This window comes from Phoxinus phoxinus (genome assembly GCF_949152265.1).
Source record: "Phoxinus phoxinus genome assembly, chromosome: 8".
Lineage (NCBI taxonomy): Eukaryota > Metazoa > Chordata > Actinopteri > Cypriniformes > Leuciscidae > Phoxinus > Phoxinus phoxinus.
The window spans coordinates 33450562-33474626 of NC_136883.1; the positions used below are offsets into that span (position 1 = coordinate 33450562).

At 39.5% G+C, this 24065-nt stretch overlaps 1 protein-coding gene across 1 annotated transcript in view; it reads right to left on the reverse strand.

Annotated features, from left to right (window-relative positions):
* sema4ba (sema domain, immunoglobulin domain (Ig), transmembrane domain (TM) and short cytoplasmic domain, (semaphorin) 4Ba) overlaps positions 1-10234 on the reverse strand; it is a 64879-nt gene extending 54645 nt beyond the window's left edge. The window contains exon 1 of the mRNA XM_079621517.1: positions 10040-10234. The gene's annotated coding sequence lies outside the window, so the exon portion shown is untranslated. The remainder of the gene's footprint in view (positions 1-10039) is intronic.
* Positions 10235-24065: the final 13831 nt, after the last annotated feature.

Here is a 24065-nt window from a genome sequence, read left to right on the forward strand (position 1 = left end):
TTATGTGGGCTTTCCACGTGCAGCTAGATAACCCTTTACTGTTAATCAAAGATTGATGACCATTAATTACTGCCCTTCGTTTGGAAGCGACCCAAAAGCATCCAAACGATTGAATGCATGACATAATCCCCCAACAGAGTTGAGGCGGAAAGATGCGGCAAGCCGTTTCTATGGCTGTGAGTCCCAACACTGCAGTCAGTCTGTGCTCTGCCTGACAAGAGCTCTTGTCGATGAGATGAAATGCACTCTGCTTTAGACAGCAAACTTCAAATACCCATTACTGAGATTAAATCTCGGAACATTTCCCTCAAAACCATGCATACAAAAATCTATCAGCAGCACTTTGCAATTGGATCAGCATTTTGACTATTAGCAGGAGCTCTTGATTCACTGGTAGTGGGAATTTATTCATGCAGTGCTCACGCCGTTACAAAAGAAACCTGAGGGTCATTTGAGGTTGTACTCTGCCGTAACTAAAGCCTGCCCCGTGCAAACACTGACTGGTGGGTGATCTCATTGCAGGCGGCTCAATGAAACACGCTCATCTTAGGGCCAAAGAGCGCGATGTCACCCAGGCAGCGGCATCTCAATCATCCCTGTGATCCGAACAATCCTCACAACTACAAGATATTTTGAGTAAATTCCACTCCACGCACATTTAAATCCTAGACGACGGGCTGTGACCCTGGAGGACGGGCTGACCCATAATTAATAGGGCTGACATGGGTCATGTTGGCAGTCAATCAACTTGGCAGCTCACTAGCATAATGCTAACCTCTTGAAAAATATATGATTCACGTTTCTCTGTGTGAGGAAACATTAATTAGAGATATGTTTGCATCTATAAGAATGTTGCCTCCCCTTCTGAAAAATAAGTGCTTTTACTTTACCGAGACTGAATTAAGGGAGCTTTATTAAAAGCCAAATTAACAGAGGATCAGGGTGTTTACACGACAATTATGTGCTTAAAAATGGAAAGGTTTTTCTTTGTGTTTTTCGCATAGACGTCTACGTTGGCAAAACGATCCCCGATCACACATAGTGTAGTTGGCGATGTTAGAATTTGGCGTGTGTAAAAAATGCGTCTCTGCTGGTCGTAGTAGTGCTGCAGTAAATCTACACTTTGCTGGATAAACGTTAATAAACTCAGTATCTTGAGAAGCACAAACACAGTCCTGTAGTCCGCCATTGTTGTTTTGGTTGTCAATTACTCGCGGATGCCTATAGACTGAACGCGTCAGCGCATGGCGTCAGTTTTCACGAATTCACGTTTTTGTAGTTTACACAGAGTCTTTAATGGAGCTCCAGGGCTTGACATTAACTCCCACTAACTAACCCACCAAATGCGGGTCCGTGAATTTCAGCAGTGGCGTGTAACGCAGTCAGTAATTCAAGTAAGTCAAAAATATCGATTTTCCCACACATATCGATACTGAAATGCTTCCAATACTCATTTTCCACAGAATAGATAGGCTACACGTTGCCAGCTGCGCTTTCTCGCTCTCTCATCTCTCTGACAGCAAGTCGAGACACAAACCCGCCTCTCCTCACTCGTTTCATTTGCTCCGAATGAATATTGTTGGTGTTTCAGGGCTTGAATTTCGGTGTGGGATTGAGCGTATTGTGCATAATTTCACTAGTTTTCACATATGCTTTATGCTCACACCCAAAGTGTGTGCACTTAAAGCCACCTCTCAGCACTAAATTGAGTTTTTCGCTGCTTATTATTGCGCTTAAACAGTCAAATAGACACAAAACAGTCAGTTATGTGTTAAGTGAACGTAAACAATTGAGAAAGAAAACATGTTCATAATGGAGCAGTATAATGGATCAGTGCATCAGATCTTAAAGTGACAGCAGAATTGCACAAAATGTGCACTTTTAAATGCGTTTTCAAAAGTTTGCATTTCAGGCCCCCAAAATGATGTTGTTGTGTAATCGAATGGCCAAAACGTTTAAAACGTTTTTAGTTGAAGACGGTGTTGTGTAAACGGCCCCTCAGATGGCAATTTACAAAACATTGATGTCTAATTGGTGGGTAGGTGTTCAGAAAGATTTACCACAGCTCATGCTGAGACGTGATGAAAGTCCAGTTAATCCAGTATGAAACAACAAGTTCCAACACCACTTCTTTAACAAGACACTTAAAGGAAACGCTTTTCATGAGCATATTATTGTTTAGAGGTGCGAGGAAGCAAAATACTAAATGAAGGGCTTTTTTATGAAGGAAGTACCGCAGTACATGTTCTAGTTTCACCTTTGAGGTGTGACTGAGTTTGTAATTCAATAGTGATTGCACCACCCAGCTCAGGTTATGCAGGTCAGAGCTGATGAGACGGAAGAGGAAAATGAAATTACAGGCGTATGAATCTGGTGTTTCAGTGCCAATTGACAACTCAACCTGATTCGCATGGCTGATCATTTTTGTTTAAGATCCATAGGAGTTGATCCAACACTTCAGATTGCCAGGAACCAGACATAAACCTTGATGTGTGTTGAGATTGTACTGAGGACCAGTTGTAGCCTGTTGTTATCACTCTCATTTCTAGGTTAATCTGAAAATCAGACAAATTTGGATCATTTTCAGAAGATATAGAGCTTTTGGTTGCTTCGATCCCAAAATTAAGCCGGGTACAGTACAATCGATCCTTTTCAGCAGAACACGCGACATCAAAAGGGAAATTAAAATCTTAGCAGAATGTTTTTCAACAGACATGAGAGACATTTTCAGCTGCCAGACAGTATAAGTACGTATGCTTTGATCTCACTCATATTACAGTCCTGATAGCAGGATAAAGGCCCATCTCTCTACAGCTCTTTGAAGCAGCACTGAGCTCTTAGCAGTGGATGATGCAGAAAATGTTCAAAAACACAAAGAAGAAAAAAAAAGGTCTTTCAGACTTAAGGAATTTGGAAAACACCATCAACCAACAGTTTGATTATCTAGAAAATAAGGCTATAATAAGACTAGAAGACCTACACCTGAATGGATGAACAGAAATGAGACCTACAAATTTGCTAACCTAGAAATGAGAGTTGTCAAGGTCTAAAAAAACCTGTATGTTGATATATATATATATATATATACTACATAAATTGTATAAAGTGATCAAATGTATAATAAAACACTGCATAGTGTAAAATAAATATACATTTATTCTGATTAAGTTTTTCTCTTTTTTGTTGTTGTTTGAGTAACAAAATACATTTGGATGCTGTCACTTTAAGACCGATCCAATATACTTGTGTGTTTTCTTTCTCAACTGTTTACGTTCACTTAAGGCATAAATGACTGTGTTTACTTGCAAAGACATGGTCACTTTGACAAATAAGTATATGTATTTAATCGTTCAAGCCCAATTAGTCAGCAATAAACACTCAGTTCAGTTCTTAAGTGCTTTACGAGCGGCAGCTTCATGTGTGGCGCATCTCTCAGACAGCACTGAAAAACAATCTCCGACTCGCGCATTTAGAACTAGAAATGAGTTATTTTGCTGCTTACTGCCCATCAATGGTTTAAAATCTTGTTTTTAAACCACGCTACTTAAAAAACGCATGCAAACGATAAGCTTTCGTGACTGCGTAGCACAGACACATCACGTGAGCCACGTAACCTGCTTTGATCTCACATTGCTCTATGTACAATATCTCTGAAATCAATGTATTTGCAGACGATAGTAAAAATCTCGACCTATTGACAATTTCTACCGGTTAATCGTGTCTACGGGTATATCGCCCAGCCCTAGTCTGAATATATAAAATATAATAATAATATTAAACTTAAAATTCAAACTTAATCAATCACAGCAAACTTCCACATATATTTCAAAGAAAATATTTGAATTATTAAATGATGATTGATGTATTAAATTAATCTAAAGATGGAGTCACATTAGTGAAATTATAAGGATGCACACTGCACAGTATATCCAATATGATTGCACCTATTGTATGAGCAGCAGAGGCCAAAAAGCTGTCATCGCTGCAAACAGAATGAATGAAGCTGTTCGTCGACATCTAAAGCACAAGTACAGGACCTCGGCCTCTATAAACATGCCACATCTTTGATCCACTTTAATAAATCATTCAAACAGCAAGCATATCCTACCTCTCGCTCTACCTCTCTCGCTTCTTTCTATACAAGCACAAGTTAGGGATGCCTGGACTGCAGTGCACTTTTCATGCAGGAAGCTTTCAGGCTGTTGTTGGTTTAAAGCACATTGTTCCAGTTGGCTTCCCTTCACATACTGTACAGTTACACACACGCTCAAGCTTCTGCATAGGTAGAAAAATGGTGAATGGCTGCCTTAAAAAAAATGTGACAATGGTGGGGCATTGCTGGACTCTTTTGTGGCCATATGGGTTTTGAAAAGCACAACTTTTTTCCTCTATGTCTCAACCAGGGGCCCAGGGCCCACTTGGGGGCCTCAGCAAACTTCTAAGAGGGCCACAGAATGACTTATTAATTTAAGTGTTTACATTCATAAATGATTATTAATATATGAAAATTGTCAGTCACATTAGTGAAACTGTGCGCAGTCACATTAGAAAACCTTTAGCAAAATTTTGCAAGCAAAAAAAAAAAAACCCCATCAAACAGAAGTCACTTCCAGAAGGCAAACAGAAGGCAAATCCGTGTGCCCGACTTGAACCTGTTGCCAAAATTTGGTTTGGGAAATCTTACAACATTGATTTTTCTCACAGACAAATTTGCTGAACAATGGTACATGAAATTGCACCTTGAAGAATGAATATTGTATATTCAAATACTGTGCTGGACAACAGGAGTAAAAAGAATGAGAAACATTGCTCTATGTACAATATCTCTGAAATCAATGTATTTGCAGTGTTATCTAATGTAATGTAAACTTTAGCATGCAGGCGTCCTAACTTGCACTGACTAAGCAAATATTAAATGCTACCGTTCTGGTCATCCCTTTACTCCCTCTCACAGTCACATGATCAGCATACATACAGTACTAGCAAGGTTACAGTGGCTTTAAATCATTAAATATCTCCAAAATAAACCTGTCAGCTCAGATCAAGTATCAGAGGAGAGAAAAAACACAAACAAAAGTATAGCGCAAAAGTAAGCGGGTTGCTGAAGGGGAGCAGAACAGTTGTGGTGTGAATCTTTGCATGGTCAGGGTAAGGTATGAGAAGCCATTAGTGGAGTAAAGGCCACAACCTGGAATGTTCTGAGAAGATATCAGATCACAGGCCGTCTGTGTATGTGTCAGTGTCAGTGTCCTCAGTGGGGTTACGACTAGGCTAAAGTCCATTAATCAACTGGACTAACTAACGAATGCCATTTTAACTACACATGCAAACTAATACACATGAATCGCACACACATACCACATTCTCATTGGTGTAAGAGTCACGGACATGCTTCAATGTCCCGGTCTGTTTAAAATAGACCTGCATAATACACGAAACGCAGACACGCAAGAGGAACAGGTGTGAGACAGAAGGTGTCAAAGTGTGTGTGTGACAGCAGCAGCAGCAGACTAAGAAAACAGACATTCTTGCCCCCTTCAAATGTGCCAGTGAACGACCATTAAAACTCCAAAAGTTTGAGTACTTAAAAATTTAATACCGTGTCGTAGCAAAAAGCTCCCTCTGCTGACTGGATTTCTTTCTGTTTCTTTCCAGCTCGCTCTCTCTTATCAGGGTCAGAAGCCACTGAAAGACAAGCAGGCAAATGCTAACTTTTGGTCGGTTTCCAGCTCCAGAGCAAGTTCCCACGTAAAAGCCCCTGGGAGGGAGAGAGAGTATGACCGGGAAAACCAGAGGGAAGGCTTGTGACGTCCCTTAAAGACGCATGTTTAAAGACTTCCCAGCAGTGAGTAAAAACACAGTGTGCCTGATCTCCCCCCAGGCCTCAAGTACTGCTTGCTTTACAAGACTCAAACACATGAACCCTATCAGAGCTTCTGACGCTCGTTCCCACTATCCGTCACCCACACACCATGCGTTTATTAGTTATTTCAGTGGGTTATGCATGTTATCTCTGCTGATGAAAAAGATTAAACCAGTCTAAACTGGTTTTAGGTGATCTTTCAGCTGGTACTTAACTGGATGGTCAACTGGACTCCCAGCCTGGCCAGCTGAAAAATCTTCTCAAAACCCCAAATTACTCAAAAGACAGTCTGGGAGGCCACCTAAGACCAGAAAAGCAGCTAAGGCTGGTTTAAGATGTGTTTTTCTGCAGGGATAGCACAATCATACAGCTCTCAATGCTTTAAAAAAAAAGAGCCTAAGATGGTGAGCACAATCATATAGCTCTCTAGTTTTAGCTGGTTTAAGATGGTCTCCCAGCCTTGCGAAGCGGCAAGCTGGTCTTACAGACTTGAACAGTTGAAAAGTGCAAAAAAAAAAACTCTAAAACCAGCATGGGAGACCATATAAGATTAGCAAAACCAGCCTTGCCAAGCAGCAAACTGGTCTTACAGACTTGACCAGCTGAAAAGTGCACAAAACCCCTCTAATCAGCATGGGAGACCATATAAGATCAACAAAACCAAAAAGATGCCAAAAAATATGTTTTTGGCAGCTCTCAATGCTTAAAAACAAAACTGATAAACCAGGCTAAGCTGGTTTGCGGTTTAAGATGGCCAAACTGGTGTTTTGCTAAACTGAACTTACAGACTGACCAGCTAAAGAGTGCCCAAACGCCTCAAAAACCAGCCAAAAGACCATAATGGAAAGGAAATGCACCCCTGCTGAAAAAAACTGTTTAAGTTTAAGCTAGTCTTAATTGGTTAAAGCTGTAGCTAGTTTAACTGGGTAGCCAATTGGTATGACCAGTAGAAAAGTAATTAAACCACTCTAAAACCAGCCAACAGGCGAGCCTGACCAGGCTGAGAGACCAGCAAACCACCTTAAGGTGATTTTTTTTTTCAGTGGGGGATGGCACACTCATCTAACTGTCCCTGCTGAATAAAATAAAAATAATAAACCAGCCGAAGGTAATTTGCTGGTCTTAGCTGGTTTCATTTGGGTGGCCAGCTAGTTTTCCCAGCCTGATTTGTTGCCCAAAACCTCTTTAAAACCAGCCAACAGATGAGCCTGATCAAGCTGGGAGACCAACAAAGACCAGCAAACCCGTTTTAATGAAACGAAACATCATGCATTACAGAAACTCACAGTACACAAGATGTTTATTTGGGCGGAGATTGTTGAGAAGTGTCATATACAGACTTATAACTGTCAGACATTGTGTCTGTGTGTTATTGTGTCTGTCCCTCAAGAGTGTGTCGCAATTCTCAGTTTGAGCTCCTGCCAGAAGAATCTAAAAGCAAATAAGACTAGTGCTTATTTACATTCCTTGACTCTACAACCAGAGCCGATAACTGACCCAGTTCTTTAATCCATCCAAGTTAAAGATCTCTTCCACTCACACATACACATGCAGAGGCAGGTATATAGTAGCCAGCCAAGCAGGAGGAATCAAAGCTAAAGCTGGAAAAATAGCCTTGGGATCTGATGACTGGGATGAGAAACAGGTGGTGCGTAGAGGCCAGAGAATGGGGAGCTTTATATTCTGTAAAGATACTACGAAGAGATACAGCCTGCCTTGACATAATGTGTAACAGGCTAATGCTATAAAGTCAGTAGGTTCTTTTTTCTGTGCATAATCTTATTCTTATTTGCTCCAAGCTGGCCTTAGCCTGACTAGACTAGGAGATCAAGTAAGACCAGCAAACCAGCTTAAAGCAGTTATTTAAATGTCTATATGTTTCAGAAGGGCCAGGTAACTGGTCCAAATACCCATTCAAATGCACTCCCTGACTTATAAACTATGTCTAAGACTTGTTGAAACTGTTGTCTAGTAGTTTATGGGGTTGTATTGTGTGTGACAGAAGCTGCAGTCAAGCTGTGCACTATTGATATAACAGGCACCGGGTTTTACCAACTAGCCAAACACGTTCTGACAGCCTCACACAGGCCGACCATTGTCAAGGCTCCTGTAGCCAGAATGCTATTGCCAGCTACTGTCTTTATGGATCAGAGCAAAAAAAACACAGGGGAAAGGCTAACAGTGCAGTCAGCCCTCTCTCCCTGATGCTCTTCTTTCATCTCATCTTTTCCACCTCTACACCTCTACTGTCAGGGCTCCAAACTTTCCAAAAACTTTTCCAAAAATTACCATTCCCTCCAAGTCTTCAGAGAGAAGTAGGTCTAGATTGTAAAGGCATGAACTTTCAGCTCTTTGAAGATGGCTAAAATTGCTGCGTTTGTTACCGTTCCCTTCAATTCTCAGACTGGAGTGGTTATCTTCCATGTGCAGCTGTCCAACAAGCTGCTGGCTAAAAAGAAAAGAAATCTCTCATTGGACATGAGTGTAATGTGCAGATTTGCACTGATTGCACAACATGCTCACATGAATACAAATATGGTCATCCATGACGACCTACAGAAACTACCAATGCTGAGGTCTTTATATTAAAGCGCAAACCAAAACTGTTCGAACCCTCTATGACCTTCCTCCTTCAGTGGAACACAAAAGAAGATATTTTGAAAAATGTTTCAACAGTTTTGTCCATACAATGAAAGTCAATTGGGGTCCAAAATAGCAAGATTGGACCCCATTGACATTTCCAAAAGATTTTCTTTCTTTTTTTTTTAAACACTGAGAATTTTTTTCTTAATATCTTCTTGTGTTCTACAGAATAAAGAAAGTCACACAGGCTAGGAATGACATTAGGGTGAATATAATGATGAAAATGTTTTGAACTACCCTTGAGAAAATAATTGTATTGAATGAGCACTTGCAGTGTACGTCCTAAAAGTATGTTTTAAACAAAACTGTACTTAAAGATAATATAATATTAATGAAATAAAAGGCCACTTAATTGTACCTAAACTTTCATGTTTCTTGACACATTTTTAAAAAGCTTTATACTTTGTAACAATGTCAAATTAAAAGTTTTACTTTACAGTAGACTTTAAATCATTACGGTTTAATAATCTTTTGTCATGCTTCATAAAAGTACACTTATGTTGATGTGTTGAGTCCAGAAAGCACTCCAAAGTTCAGCTTGTTGCATTTAATATAAATGTAAACTATAATATATTATCATTTACTGTAAATACAATTTTAAAGTAGATTATTTACGTAATAAGTAAAGGCAGCCTTTTTTTCACAAGGGTATTGGTTTAATTTCAGTTTCAGTATTTCAAATGAATATTCCACCCTAAATACTTTACTGAGAAAACCAACCCACATGTCAAAAAAAAGACCATATTTCGTTGAAATGGTTTCATATTTACTTCTGTGGGAGGCTTTGGGTGGTAATACATTGATAGTCACTAATCTATGAATGACTAAACAGGCTAGAAGTTTGCATTTCCTGACAAACACCTGCAGTGTTCACTCCCCTACATGCCCTTGACCAAATCACAGATCTCAAAAGATGCCAAAACCACATGAGCTTTTAATGGAGAACCTCACACTTCTCACTTTCCAATTTTCCCCTTCACTTGCAAAGAGTTCTGAGTTCATGGAAAGTTCCTCCACGCCGACACCACCGCCTGCCACATATACGCTCCCGTCCGCTGGCAGAGAGTGTGTGCAGAGATACAAACTCCACAGATACAGAGCTTTAAGCTTCTCCAAGTCAAACTCCCAAAGAGCTCGTACGTACCGGCCAAACCAAACTGCAACACACCCTGCAAAACCGATCGCTTGAAACCAAACCCAAACAAACTGAGGCACTTGAGGCACGCATGCAAACAGAAGCAGACTGAGCTCGCTGTCCTGTGATCCGCTACAACCGGCTATCACCTTGCAGATAAGGTCTTACAGTAGAGGGATTGTCTTGTGTCAGCACACACCCTCCCCCTCAATCCCGTCCCGTCCCAGCAGCCCCTTGCAATAACAAACCCCCGTGCAGCAACGCCACTCGCCTGGAGCGTCTAACAGGAGAGCGGCGCTATAAAACCCTTTCATTTGCACACTAACCAAACACTTCCCGCAGACACGAATCAATCATTAACAGCAACCGGTTAAAGGCACTGAAGCAAGACTACTTACTCTCTTTCAGACACAGTTTTCCAGCACGTTCCTCACAAGAAGAAAAGAAATCCCAATGGAAATCAGAGTCCTTAAGGATTGTCAATAGATCCAGCTTTTGAGACTGCCAGAATCAGCTGTTTATAGGTCTGGATGTGGGATTGGTAGGACAGCGCTCACACACCCGCTCTGTCTGAGACTGAGTGTGTATCTGACACGCTGGTGTAGTAAAGCCTCCCTCTGGCTTAATCACTGCTCCTCCCCTCACGCTCACATAGTACGAGAAGCAGAGAGAGAGGGAGAGAGAGAGAGAGAGAGAGACAGAGGGGTGGTAGACACTGCCCTTGATAATCATTACAAAGACTAAAGGGAAACCACAAGAATACTTGCTAACCTTAGGCCCTGTTTACACCTGGTAGTATTATCGTTTTGGTCGATCGGATCACAATTGGACGACACTAAATACAAGTGTAAACGGGGTCTAAAACGCTTTGAGCTTTGTCCACTTCCAGAGTTGAAAACGCATTGAATCGGACTGCTTTCTTAGTGTAAACACTCATGTGGTCGAATGCGTTCGAACAGCCACAAAAGACGCCTACTCTCCGCCTACTGACCTAATGCATAAACATTATAGGAAGCGCGCTAGCCAGACGGGATTCAAACTTTGTCAGCTGAAGACCCAAGTTTAGTTTGAAGACGAAAAATGTATCAAGCACAATGTTCTCGGTCCATTCCTGATTTCTAACACACACTCAGTGTTCGGCGTGATCTTGAGGCTGTGATCTACGTGGGTTTTTCCAAAGTCTTTGGGCACGTTCATATGTAAATTGCATGAGCTTATTTTGTCCATTAGATCGAAAGATCTGGAAAAAAACAAAACATACATTTACCCGCCCATAGACCCTCATCTCAAAGAAATCAGGACAGAAGTGGTTGGAAGTGGACAAAAGAGACGGAGTAAAACACCAGGTGTAAACGTGTATGTTTATCCCCCTCGATGTCGATGATTAAATTATTATTATAATTATTATAATAAACTATTTAAATAATAATTATTATTATTATGAATAATTTAAAAATGTAATTATATAATAATTACAGTGCCACAAGAAAAGAGATACTGACACATTTTATAAAACATCATATGAGTTGCAAGACACCATAGTCCAATAAAGGTCCTTATTTGAAACTAAACACTCCTAAAGTGCAACTGGCACTGCCGGCCCTCGGCTCACGTTACAACACCTTCAGTGAATAGTGTTATTCCTGGTTGAGTGACAATCACCTCCTAACACAAGTGACAATATTTATTGAACTTATGCATTACAAAGCCTTCTCCCAAAACACTATTTCCAATCACAGCTTAAAGAGAGTCACCTCTTTTTATGTCCGTTGTTAAAGAAGACTCACATCGGTCTTTAAACCGGTCCTTAAAGCGTCGCTTAAAACGGATGGTGCTAGAACAACTGAAAGATATCAGTGGCAGATCATCTAATCATGCCCTAGTTAACAAAGGGAAGAGAACTACAGACCGCAATAGAGGAACAGTCACAGTTGGGAATCCCTGTGACTGAAATAGTGCCGCTAATTATGTATTGAGGGGAAATGCTAAGCAGGCAGATGGAATGGTAGGTTTGGGGTGTCAGGCTTCGGGATGCCGTCATTAGGAGACGGGGGACGAGCCAAATGCAGACACAAGCATGTCGAGAGGACCCGGGAAGCAGAGCTGAGACACTTTTCAGCCTCTTACTTACAGACGCCAGATGCCGACTGGGACTCCGCCCCTTTACACCAGTCAGCCCTGGTCTGCCATTACGCATGTCAGTTTGAAAACAACTGAATGTAGTTACCCACAAAAAGAATCGATTAAAAAGCGATATATAAGTAACTTTGCAACTACACGTCAACCCGAATCCTAACACCTAACAGTCTACTAATACTCTAATGAGAGTTAGTAGACATGTATTTGAAAAGTTCCTTTTAGTTAGTAGAATGTCTAAAGTAGACCATCGAAATAAAGTGTTACCAAAGAAAGAAAAGGGATAGAAAAAAATAATTAAGTTCTAATGATCCTTTTTCAACTATTTTGTGGAATGGAAACGTTCCATTGATGTAAACGTTTTTTTTTTTTTATGGAACCGTCAAAGGCAAATAAAACTTTTAAGGGTTCATTTGGACTTCAGGAAATTTGGACTAAACTGCTCAATGGATATGGATTAGTTTTATGATCTCTTTATGAACTTTTTGAAGCGTCAAAGTGGTAGTTGCGTAAACTGTCAATGGAGGGACAGAAAACTCAGAATTCATCAAAAAGATCTTCATCTGTGTTCCGAAGATGAACGAAAGTCTTACAGGATTGGAACGACATGAGGGTCAGAAATTAATGACAGAATTTTCATTTTAGGGTGAATGTTCAAGAGTGTATATGTCAGAATAATAATCAATTGATAATGTAACCTAAAACAAGTGAAAAAATAAATGATTTCTTGAATTCACGTGATGCATTTTAGTGGGCTAAACTTATTTCCATCCGCTTCCTTCCCATCAACAAGTCTGCATTTAGCTGTCAGTCATTTGAGTAATTTTTTTGTGCTATTTTCAAACTTTTGTATAATCACTTTTTGTAATTAAACATGGACATAACTTATGTGGCTTGCCATCTAAATCATGAATAATGACATATCATGACTTTTAGACTTACATATAAAAACTCACCCATAAAGATTTAGTCATTTGACTTACGAGCAGCTAAAATCATGCAAACTTCATCATCAGCACCCTACAGATCACCCGAGAGTATTTCCCCCTCTGAACCTCGTGGTTGACTGATGTGGCGTGAACATCTTCCAGACAGCTTTGTCGTGGTCCCCTCGGTCTCATTTGTCATCTGAAGTTAAACTCCCTGGGCTTCATGTGCACCCAGCGAGGGGAAGCATTGGCACAAAAGTTTTCGGCTCTGTTAATCTCTCTATAGGGGGTGTGTAATCCCCTAAATTGGAACACAGATTAGGAGTTGTTTAGATTATTCAGAACTGACATCTTTAAAGGTATAGTTCACCCACAATTCAAAATTCTGAAAATATACTCACCGTCATGTCCTTCCAAACCTGTATGACTTTATTTCTTCTTCTGCGAAACACAAAAAATATATATAAAAAAAAAAAAAAAAAAAAAAAACGTATTTTTGAGCCAAACAATAAATCAATGGGGTCCAATACTGTGTTGAACCCCATTGACTTCCATTGTATGGACAGAAAAATTCTTTAAAATACCTTGTTTTGTGTTTTGTGTTTACTTTTTTTTTTTAATAAACAGAATCTTAATTTTAAGCCTGCCTTGTTTAACCAGGGAAGTAATGCTTATTTTCTTAATATCTTAATAAAAAAAAGTATTTTCTCAAATTAACATGTTAACATGTTGAACAAATGTTTAACATTTAACAAATTAACACTCAAGTATGTTATTTTTTAAATAAGTCATCAAAAAAGCACACTGAGCATCAATATTCTTATCAGGGACAAATAGTTATTCTGACCTCTATAGATTTGAATGGGTATTGCAATCATCCTCAGTGTTCTCTAACTTGTGAAATCATGAATGCAACTCTTTTTGCAAAAGAATACTGCTTTCGCAAGCGCATTCTCACTCTGAGAACAGCAGAAATTTGTGCATAGGTTTTACATTGAGTTTGTTCTGATGTGAAGCGTCATTCTCCTCTCTAAATCTGAATCAACAATAGTGTCTCTGTACAGAGACCGACAGATAGCCAACCCCACAGGAGGTGACGGCAAAGCTCCTTCTGAACAGGATTATGAGAATGAGACAAATAAAGACGCTTGGCTTATGTTGTATAAAGCACAACATTGATAACAGCTTGAGCCTGAAACGCGCTGAATCGGCATGTTTAAATACAGCGTTTTGTGGTTGTTATTAATTGTTTAAATTAAGATAAATTTAGATTCAGATCCAGAGCTGTTTTATAGATTGATAACTTCAGTAACTGAATGTCTAGTATTCTCTACAGACCAGTTTCCCCACTAAACAATAATTACAGGTTACATTGATTAGTCAGAACACTGGTTAACAGGTCAATCAGAAAGTGAAATTGGTACATCACATTGCTTTAAAATGCTCATGTTTACTGTGTGACAAGCAGTATGTAAATCATGAAAATTCCTTTCATATATAGTGGCATTAATCTTTTTTTTCCCGCATATTTGAGGGAGGATGCCTCCTGGGGTCCAGATTAAATTTTGACTGGTGAAAGATGAAAAAAGACTTCTCACATTTACTTTGATCTGGATGACTAATGTCCGACCCTCATAAAACCTTACAAGCTCTGCCATCAAGCCTGTGCAGACGCCAGTGCTCATCGAGAGCCCTCGGGCCTTTCGTTTCTGTCTCTTATCTGCTCCTGAAGCACGTGAATAGTTGAAAGTTTGTGCAAACACTGCATTTCTGCACGTCAGCTGGCAAAATTAAATGTATTTCTGACAATATTTGGTGCTGAAACTGAGAAATTATTATTAAAAGATTTGAACAAAAACAACATATATAAATAATTATGTAGCCTACTGTATATATGTTATGATACAATTTTATATTTGAAATACCAAGTGTGGTGGTGAAACAAAATTAATATTTATAAATTAGAATAAAACAACATATGATAAAAAATATTATTTTTATATTTTTATTTGATTCTGACACATATTATAATAAAAAGTTAAATGTATATACATGTATATACATTTTCAGTAATTATATTATTTCAGTAATTCAACTTAAAAGGTGAAACTAATATATTATATAGACTCATTACATGCAAAGTGAGATATTTCAAGCCTTTATTTGTTTATAATTTTGATGATTATGGCTAATAGTTTATGAAAACCCCAAAATCAAAAGTAGAATATTTTGAAAAGGTTTTCATAAGCTGGAAGCCATAATTATCAAAATTATAACAAATAAAGGCTTGAAATATCTCACTTTGCATGTAATGAGTCTATATAATATATTAGTTTCACCTTTTAAGTTGAATTACTGAAAAAAAGTAACTTTTGCACGATATTCTCATTTTTCGAGTTTCACCTGTATATATATATATATATCTTACTAATACTACAACTACTACGCTACTTTTAATATTATTAAGGTTTTAAAGGAGTATAATCACTTGTTAATTAATTGATACATAATAACTTCTGTTTCAGCACCAAACTGGAACAGAACAGAAACAGAAATACGACAATATTAGATCTTTAAAAAAGTGCAAAATATTGCTAAACACTTGTTGCAAAACACTGTCTGAAAAGTGTGCTGTACACAATGTATCTTTTCTAAATATGAAACATTGAGTTGAGAAATGTCTGCTGTTCACAGAGAAATGGAGAAAGAGAGTCAGAGAGCCAAGCGTAAAGCAGACAAACTTCTCCTCAGGTGACTCTAAATGTCCATATCAAAGGAACTATGATTTGCTTTCATGTGTCTGCCAGGACAATTCCCCTGACAGTGTGTAATAGATCATTTGTCCCCCCTCCTCCACAACTTCCCCCTGCTGTCAGTAAAAATAATTATCAGACAATAGCTGTGTCAGTTAAGTGCTTCCCTATTCATGAGCAGTGAACACATACGACCGGATTTTCAGTGCATGGCAATATCTGCATTCAGCAAAACATGTTTGAATTTCAGAACAAACTGACCTTGAGGTGTGAAACCACAACTTTAAGCAAGTTTTGTTTAAAATACCAAAAAAAAAATAGTTGTACTTGACCTCCATCTCCCTGTACAGTGTGGTGAGGACACAACTTGCCATTCAAGTCATTCAGAAGGGCCAAGAGCAAACAGAAGTCTTGTATTTGAGCCAGACCTCAGGGGGGCGTCAAATAAAACACTAAATATCTCTATCAAATGAAAACAAAAAGATTCAAAGAACTTTGGCACACTGTTGCCTGGTGTGATGCAAAAGTGGACAGATCTAAAAAAAAAAAAAAAAAAAGTGTGGCCATGCATTTTTTCCTGTGGTGCTGCTGAGCCTGTAAAAAGAGCATCTGTTTAGTTTCAGCACAGCTGAGAGTAATGAACCTGGCCAAGCAATGAACTGTGACTAAAAAAATCTTGGCCAGTCAATATTAGTTCTTAATATTCATATTACCGCCAAGGACACACACACACACACACAACGAGAAGGCACAGAGCTGCAGATAAAATAAATGGTCTTATTAGAGTTTTTAGAGACTTTCTCTTTTGCGATGACAAGTTATATATTATTGATATGTTGTTTTCTTCTAACTAATATTTTTACATTATCTTTTAAACACAAAACAGATCATTTATAATTATAACCCAGATATCGTCTCTACAGCAGACTGTCTCTACATTCCCTTTTGTGACACATTATTTCAAAGTCATGAAATCAAAATTGCAGTATTTATATAAAATGATTTATCAGTGCACATCATTATTTTATTTTTATTAATGTGCCGCCGTAAACTTTAATCAAAGTAACTTTCCCTCCATCTCTTCTCTGATGGCGTGTTTACTGGAGTGAGGGCGGGACAAACTGTCACTCACATGAGATCCACCAATAGCAAACGATTACCATCCAATCAATTCTAGATAGACAAAAGTCCCGCCCATAGTTTCACTTGGACACACGTCACATAGGGAAGAAAAGATTATCGCTAACTTCTGTTTCATCCGATACTCTGTACAGTGAACATTTGTGCAAGCCATTCAAAGTACACCTTTGGGTTACACTTTATTTTAAGGTGTCCGTGTTACAGTGGAATTACACATTTAAGTACTGAGTAATAATTATTAACTACATGTTCTTACTATAGGGTTAGGATTAGGTTTAGTTTTAGGGTTAGTTCCATGTAATTAAGCACAATTTATAATAATTACTATAATAACTTAACATGTAACAAAGACACTGTAAAATAAAGTGTTACCAACCTTTGTTTTTCTATGCTGCTGTCCGTGAACAAGTCCGGGCTGCACGCGGACCGTCTGACCAGACATCAGCGAAACTGATGATGAAAATTATGGGACACCGACTGTCCATGAAGAACACAGACAACGGATGTGCTTTTTAAAATTAAGATGGCACTGCATGCATTCCCTATAAGAAAATGCCTAAATGGATTCTGCTGAGAAAATAAAATCTAAAAAGTTGATTATTAAAATAATGTATTAATTCCTGGAAAGCATCGTTTAAAAAGACCCATACCTGTTAAAAACCTGACCAAATTGGGAGAAGTACCAAGACCATCAAAACCAGCTTAAGCTGGTTTATTTCAGCTGGGAATTGAAATCATTTGACTCTCCAAAGCTATCTCACGACCAATGGGGTTTATGCACAGCTGCACTACTTCCTGAACTTTAGCCAGCTCCTTTGTTTCCTGTCTGCCATTATTACATTATTACTAAAGTTCAGGAAGTAGCGCAGCTGTGCATAAAGCCCATTCGTACGTATTTTACGAGGTGGCTAATTCGTACTAATTCATACGATTCGTCTAAACCCCAGTGACGGGTAGGTTTAGGGGCGGGGTCAGGGATAGGTCATTCGTACGAATTAGCTACCTCGTAAAATACATACGAATCGGATTGGACTCTCTCATGCACTTTATGTGCAGAGTGTAATTTGTATGAGGCGCAGAATTCCTGCCTATGTAGTGCTTCAAATCAGTCACTTGACTTCGTCCCTAATGCCTGGTTCACACGGGACGATTTAAAAATTGTCGGCCGATTTTCCAAACCTGAGAGACCCCACACACGGCGATAAAAAAATCACTGGTCTAACAGATTTGGTCGTACAGTGTGTGGTGCGCAACCACACGGCAAAATCAACACATCACACACAAACCGATTTGACTCCCAAGCATTCCCAGATCAGACGGGAAATCTCGTGAAATCCCTCGAGATCAAACGTGACTTCAGAGTAAACAATCATGGCAGACGAAGAGGATGCAGTGGCGATAGTTTGTAGTTTGTAGTTTGTTTTTAACCGAAAAAAATGTGACGAGTTGGTCCTCCATCTCCGACTTTCTGGTGCGCCATGCCGCCGGCTGTTTTGATTTTGTTTCCCGGTGCTTCTCTAAGATTGTCGGAAGGGGTGAATCGGGGCTAAAATCGGCCTAATTATCCTGCCGTGTGAACTAGCCTTTAAAAAGAACAACGCAACCCATCCTAAACTGGTTTGCTGGTCTTAGTTGGTTAGCCCAGCCTGGTCTGTTGACTGGTTTTAGAGGGGGGTTGGGGCATTTTAGGGCTCTTTTGAACAGCTAAAACCAGCAACCCAGTTTAGGCTGAATTGACCCTTCGCAGGGAGCTTGATTGACAGGTGATCTGACCAATCATACTTCGCCATCCGCCATTTTGTCCGACAAAGCAGTCAGGAGAGTTAGTAGATTAACATGGGAGGATTTGAACTTGAGAAACGGAGTGTACTGACGCCTTTCCACGGTTAAAACATTCCTTCTGATGTTCATTCATGTTTATTTGATGCTATAAATGAACTAGAAGGAAGAGATGATCGGATCACGAGCAGCTTTAACTGATGCTCTACAGCGATCTGTCAGACACATTAAAGAGCCACAAAACGGTATTTATTGTTTAAATTTCTTTTAAAAAATGACCAAATTTGAATGGTGAGACTTTGTTTAATATGTTTAATATCAAAAGTAACTGAAAAGTATCCTGGTCTGTCAGCGTGTTGTTAGTGTCCTCTCTGCTCTGCGATGTATTTTTCACTGCGTGAGAACATGGTGTGGCATGAGAGCGGAGTAGCTTGTCGAACATAGCGACAGTAACTAAGGGGGGCGGGTCTTTGCGAACGGTCAATTAAGCAGTTTATTTTTAAAGAGTTGAGGTTTATAATTAACAGAACTGATTTATTGCTCAATGCAGTGCTCACACACAAATCTGGAATTTACTACGCAATTACTATGTCTGTCCTTTCAGAGGCCTTTGTCCTGGTTTATAGTTTGTGAATGTGTGAGAGAGAAACAATACAGCAATAAGACACAGACTGTGTCATGCCCACTCAGCTAACAATGCTACACGAAGGGCCATATGAGCCATAGCTTCAGCCAGACCAAACAGCTCTCCTCCAGAGTTTCCCTGACCTTGCTCAGTGTTAGGGGACACACAACCCTACTGTGGAAGTGAACTCACCGGAGGACACCCCCTTCCATCGGCTCTATTTTAAGATCTCCAGCAACTTCTTTGCAGTTGAAATCACCTGCTGAGGAGCTAAATCCTGGCATTCGCATCTTCGCAAAGGAACGCTAAGCGACTTAGAGTCAAAATGTCTGTCGAAATCCTTCAAGTGCAACATTACGACTGTGTGAAATTTAGACATTTCCTGGGGGAAGGCTGCTTTTTTTATTTTAAATTCAGACTCACTGTCTGGTAGGAGGGAAATCAATAAAAACACTCACTGAGAAAACTGTTTTTTGAGGCGCCGCATGATACATGGGCTAATCATTCCGGCCACAGCCATTTCATGTCTTGCTCAATGGACAGAGTGACAAAATCTAAGCTTTATCTTTTTTTTAAAAGAGAGAGGTTTCAGGTTAGTGCGCTTCATTTGGATCAATTTATTGATGCATGGAATATGCACTTGTGAAGCAACGCTCAGATATTTCAGCCACTCACAGATAAAGCATGCTAGCTGCAGGAGCCAACCACATCCTGAGTAAACATAACCTTCTCCCCGCTGGGAAATCATAAATTGACCCCCAACAAGCCCACATGGTCCCATTCCACCAATCACAGTGGGCCATTTTTCTCAGGTCTGCAGATTTCACAGATCCTCATCACAAAAGAAAATCTTTACACTATTTGATTCTGACATTGAGACAAGCCTACTGTTTCTTTAATAACCCCCCCGAGGACTTTTAAAACGCATGTACCCTTAATCTATTTGAAATCTACAATTACTCAAGTGTTGAAAAAGAACAAATTAAGACTATGAAAGACTAGATTAGACACTACGACTATAATGGATGGATTTATATTCACACAGTGCAGTAATTACTCGAACTTAGCAAATCAATTATTTATGCAAAATTGACATGGAGGCTGCTGGTATTTTCCGTCTCTTGATATAACAGGGAAAAAAAATCCTCGGGATAAATTAGTCATGACCACATATGCACGTGGAGCAGCCCAGACACATGAAATATTAAAAAATTGCAAAAGACAAAGTATGCAATTTTACAGTGAGCTACCCCTGAAACAATTTGAACTTTTATAGATAGATAGATAGATAGATAGATAGATAGATAGATAGATAGATAGATAGATAGATAGATAGATAGATAGATAGATAGATAGATAGATAGATAGATAGATAGATAGATAGATAGATAGATAGATAGATAGATAGATAGATAGATAGATAGATAGATAGATAGATAGATAGATAGATAGATAGATAGATAGATAGATAGATAGATAGATGGATAATGCAGACAAAATGCATTTCATACAACTGTAGTATAATAATATTAAAAAACATTTACTGGCCATTCTGGAATCATTAGAAATCATTGATTGTGTTTAAGTAGATTTTGTCCACATCATAAATGGGGAACACGCAAGAGCTGCAAGGGGGCTTACCCTGTCCATACTATGAAGCATTGTCCACGCACACACCCAGTCCCTCATGCATAAATATGCAGGAAAATCAATCTACATGTCACATTCATGCTGGACAGGGACATATTTCCCACACAAGCTCTGCATAATTTATAAGTCTTAGTGGACAAAGTAATAAAAAGCACAAGAATCAATCTCAGCCGAGAGTTCACCTGTTCATTTAAGCCTATACAGAATAAAGCAGACATTCTTACTTTCAAGCCACAATGAAGATCCATTCAGAGCACAATCCCCTTTTGAAAAGGCTGCAGTCTTCCAGGTGATATGCTGACCCAGCTATGAGCCAGCACAGGAATCCATCCTTCGCTAACCATGGTAACCAACACCTTACTAGAAGCAGAGCGTGCGTGCATGTGTGAGAGCCGCGCGAGAGAACAACTGACAGCGGCAGCCTCGGGAAGCCAAATTCAATCTATTGCCATGGCACCCGGTGCTGCGGTGACAGCAGGCGTTCGGGACGCAGACCTTTTCATTCAGCTGTGCACCAGACCCTAAGCCCGAACCGCTGTCCTGCCTCGCTCTCCTTCTTTTAAAACCTGAACACATGCCATTTGTCAGGCTGGAGAGAAATTACCTCGGTCGACGAGAGAGGGTCTTTTCCGCGAGCGGGCGAGCCCCAGCCGTCACAGGGAGAAGAGGAACAGTAGCTCTGCAGGGATCCCCAGAGATGCCCAGGGCTGCAGCTCACACAAACGCCAGCCACCAACACCAACACCAGCAGCAGCAGCGGCAGAGAGAGAGAACGAGAGAGAGAGAAAGGGGGAATGAAGCGCAGCAGAGGGGGGCAGCCAGGCACATTACATCATTGCTTTCCACTCCTGAGGAGGCAGAGCTGTGGAGAGAGGAGAGGAGAGGAGGCACTCCCCTTTACACCTTCTGTCTGATAACGTAACAACCTGCAGAGGAAAAATACACCGCAACCATCTCAAAACTGGAATTGTCAAATGGATTATCGTCGGATTGAGACGGGTTTTTACGGCTGTGCACAATGGTTTTACATATGTACACACACCCTTTTTGGCATGAATAATGGATGGCAGGGTGGAAATACAATAATGCAGTTATATTAATCTCTTTCAGTTTGCAATCTAACCCTCATTGAGAAGGAATATTTATTACTGGGTAAATCACAACAGTCATTTACATTTTTAGAGATGCTTGCTGGTCTGATAGTAAAAATAGGCAGATAGATGCATTTACATAAAGGGATAGTTCACCCAAAAATGAAAGTTCTGTCATTGATTACTCGCCCTCATGTCGTTCCAAACCCGTAAGAATTTCGTTCATCTTCGGAACATAAATAAAGATCTTTCTGATGAAATCTGAGAACTTTTTTGTCCGTCCATTGACAGCTACGCAACTACCACTGTGACGCTTCGAGCGGTTTAGTCCAAATTTTCTGAAGAGACTTGAACACTTTATATGATGAAAATATTTAATTTAGACTTTTTATTCATTTATTAACATTGATCAGCGAACATACACAGAGGCTTAACCTGCTTGACATTCAAGAACGAACCTCACTGGTTCTTAAACACTAAAAAACAAATTCAAAACATCCTGCCAATGGCATAGCATAGCAACATACTAAAACTCAGTCAGAACACCAGAACAACCACCTAGCAACGCTCTGGCAACCACCCACTACACCCTAGTTTTGGGCGGGCAAGCACTACTCGAAAATCCGCTTTGCTTTTAAATGGATTCAGGAGTCGCCTGTTTTACAGTCTTCTTGCCAAAGAGGCTCCCAGGACCTAGAGCAGCATCGGACCAGCGAGGGGCCGATGTGGGAGCATGTGGTCACAGTGGTTGGCTGATGGTCCTGAGAGACCGTCCACACTCACTGCCTTTCCATCCCCACCCACTGCCACACAAGAACATGAGAGTTTACCGGGACATGAACTCTTTTCAACTCTCTTTCAAAGGGAATGTGAAAGGGAAAACTATAGTTGTGCAATACATAAGACGGCGCATGTATAAGACATAGGCTGATCCTGTTTGCTTACAGTTGCAAACAAACAGCACATTTTGGGAAAGGAAACAGCAGATGTTCGTGCACTATTGGTAAAATGTTTTTTTAATGATTTTGAAAGAAGTCTCATGCTCACAAGGGCTGCATTTATTTATATATACAGTAATATTGTGAACATCTTAACATAATTGTTTTCTATTTTAATATATTTTAAAACGTGATTTATTTCTGTGATGCAAAGCTGATTTTTCTAGCATCATTACTAGTTATCGACTATTATTGGTACTCAATTATTAATAATGGTTCATATTATTATCAGTGTTGAAAAAGTTTTTGCTGCTTGATATTTTTGAGGAAATGTTGCATATCTTTCTTCAGGATTCTTTGGTACATCACAGTATCCATCGAAAATATTAAGCAGCAAACCTATTTTCGACATTGATAATAATTAAGAAATGTTTCTTGAGCAACATATTAGAATGACCATCACAGGAATAAAATACATCTTTAAATGTATTCAAATTGTAATCACAATATTGCTGTTTTTACTGTATTTTTTTCCCATCAAATATATCAAAATGCAGCCTTGGTGAGCATAAAAGACCTTCAAAAACATAAAAAAAAAATAATAATAAAAACTTCATCATTCCTGGCTGGGAAATTAATTACATGACATTCAAATAATCAACAAAAAAATATATAATAAAATATAATTCATTTGCCCAAATTGTACAAGTCAGTATACACACACCTGACTCATTTACTTCTCCTACACCAACTATATCCACAACCTCACATACTGAGAGACAGGGGATTTGGGAAGAGCCTGACATAGCACCTTTTGTCAGGCACCAAAAAAAAAAAAAAACACACCATTTTCTCTCCCAGCTGGAGGAGCCTGGCTGCGATTGGCACTGCGAAGAGCCCAGCAGACCCCGGCTATTATCTGCAGATTGCAGCCAAGTATTGACAAACAGATTTCAGAGTTGTCTTTGCTTGAGCAAAACCACTTTACATCAAAGTGATACACATTTGACAAAAAAAAAAAAAAAAGTGGCAAGAGCTGAAAAACAGTGAGCACTGCTATTATTCCATTTAAAGGTCCATCTCCACGCAGACCTCCAAACAAGTCCTCCTAATGTTTTGCGTTCCCCTCAATCTACTCGGCTTTGCGATTAAACGGAGACTCCTGCTTTTCAGGACAAGAACACAAGCTGCTGTCGGAGTCTGAGCCAGTGAAAACACAGGACTTTTTGTTCTGCAGCAGACCTAACTAAGTGATCATGATTTATTTGCGCTAATTCCACACTCTTCACCAAAAAAAAGCCATTGATTCACAGCAAGCAAAATCTCACTAACAAATAAAGCAGGCCTGCTTCTGATGAATGGCCTCCGCTGTTTTCACTGGCA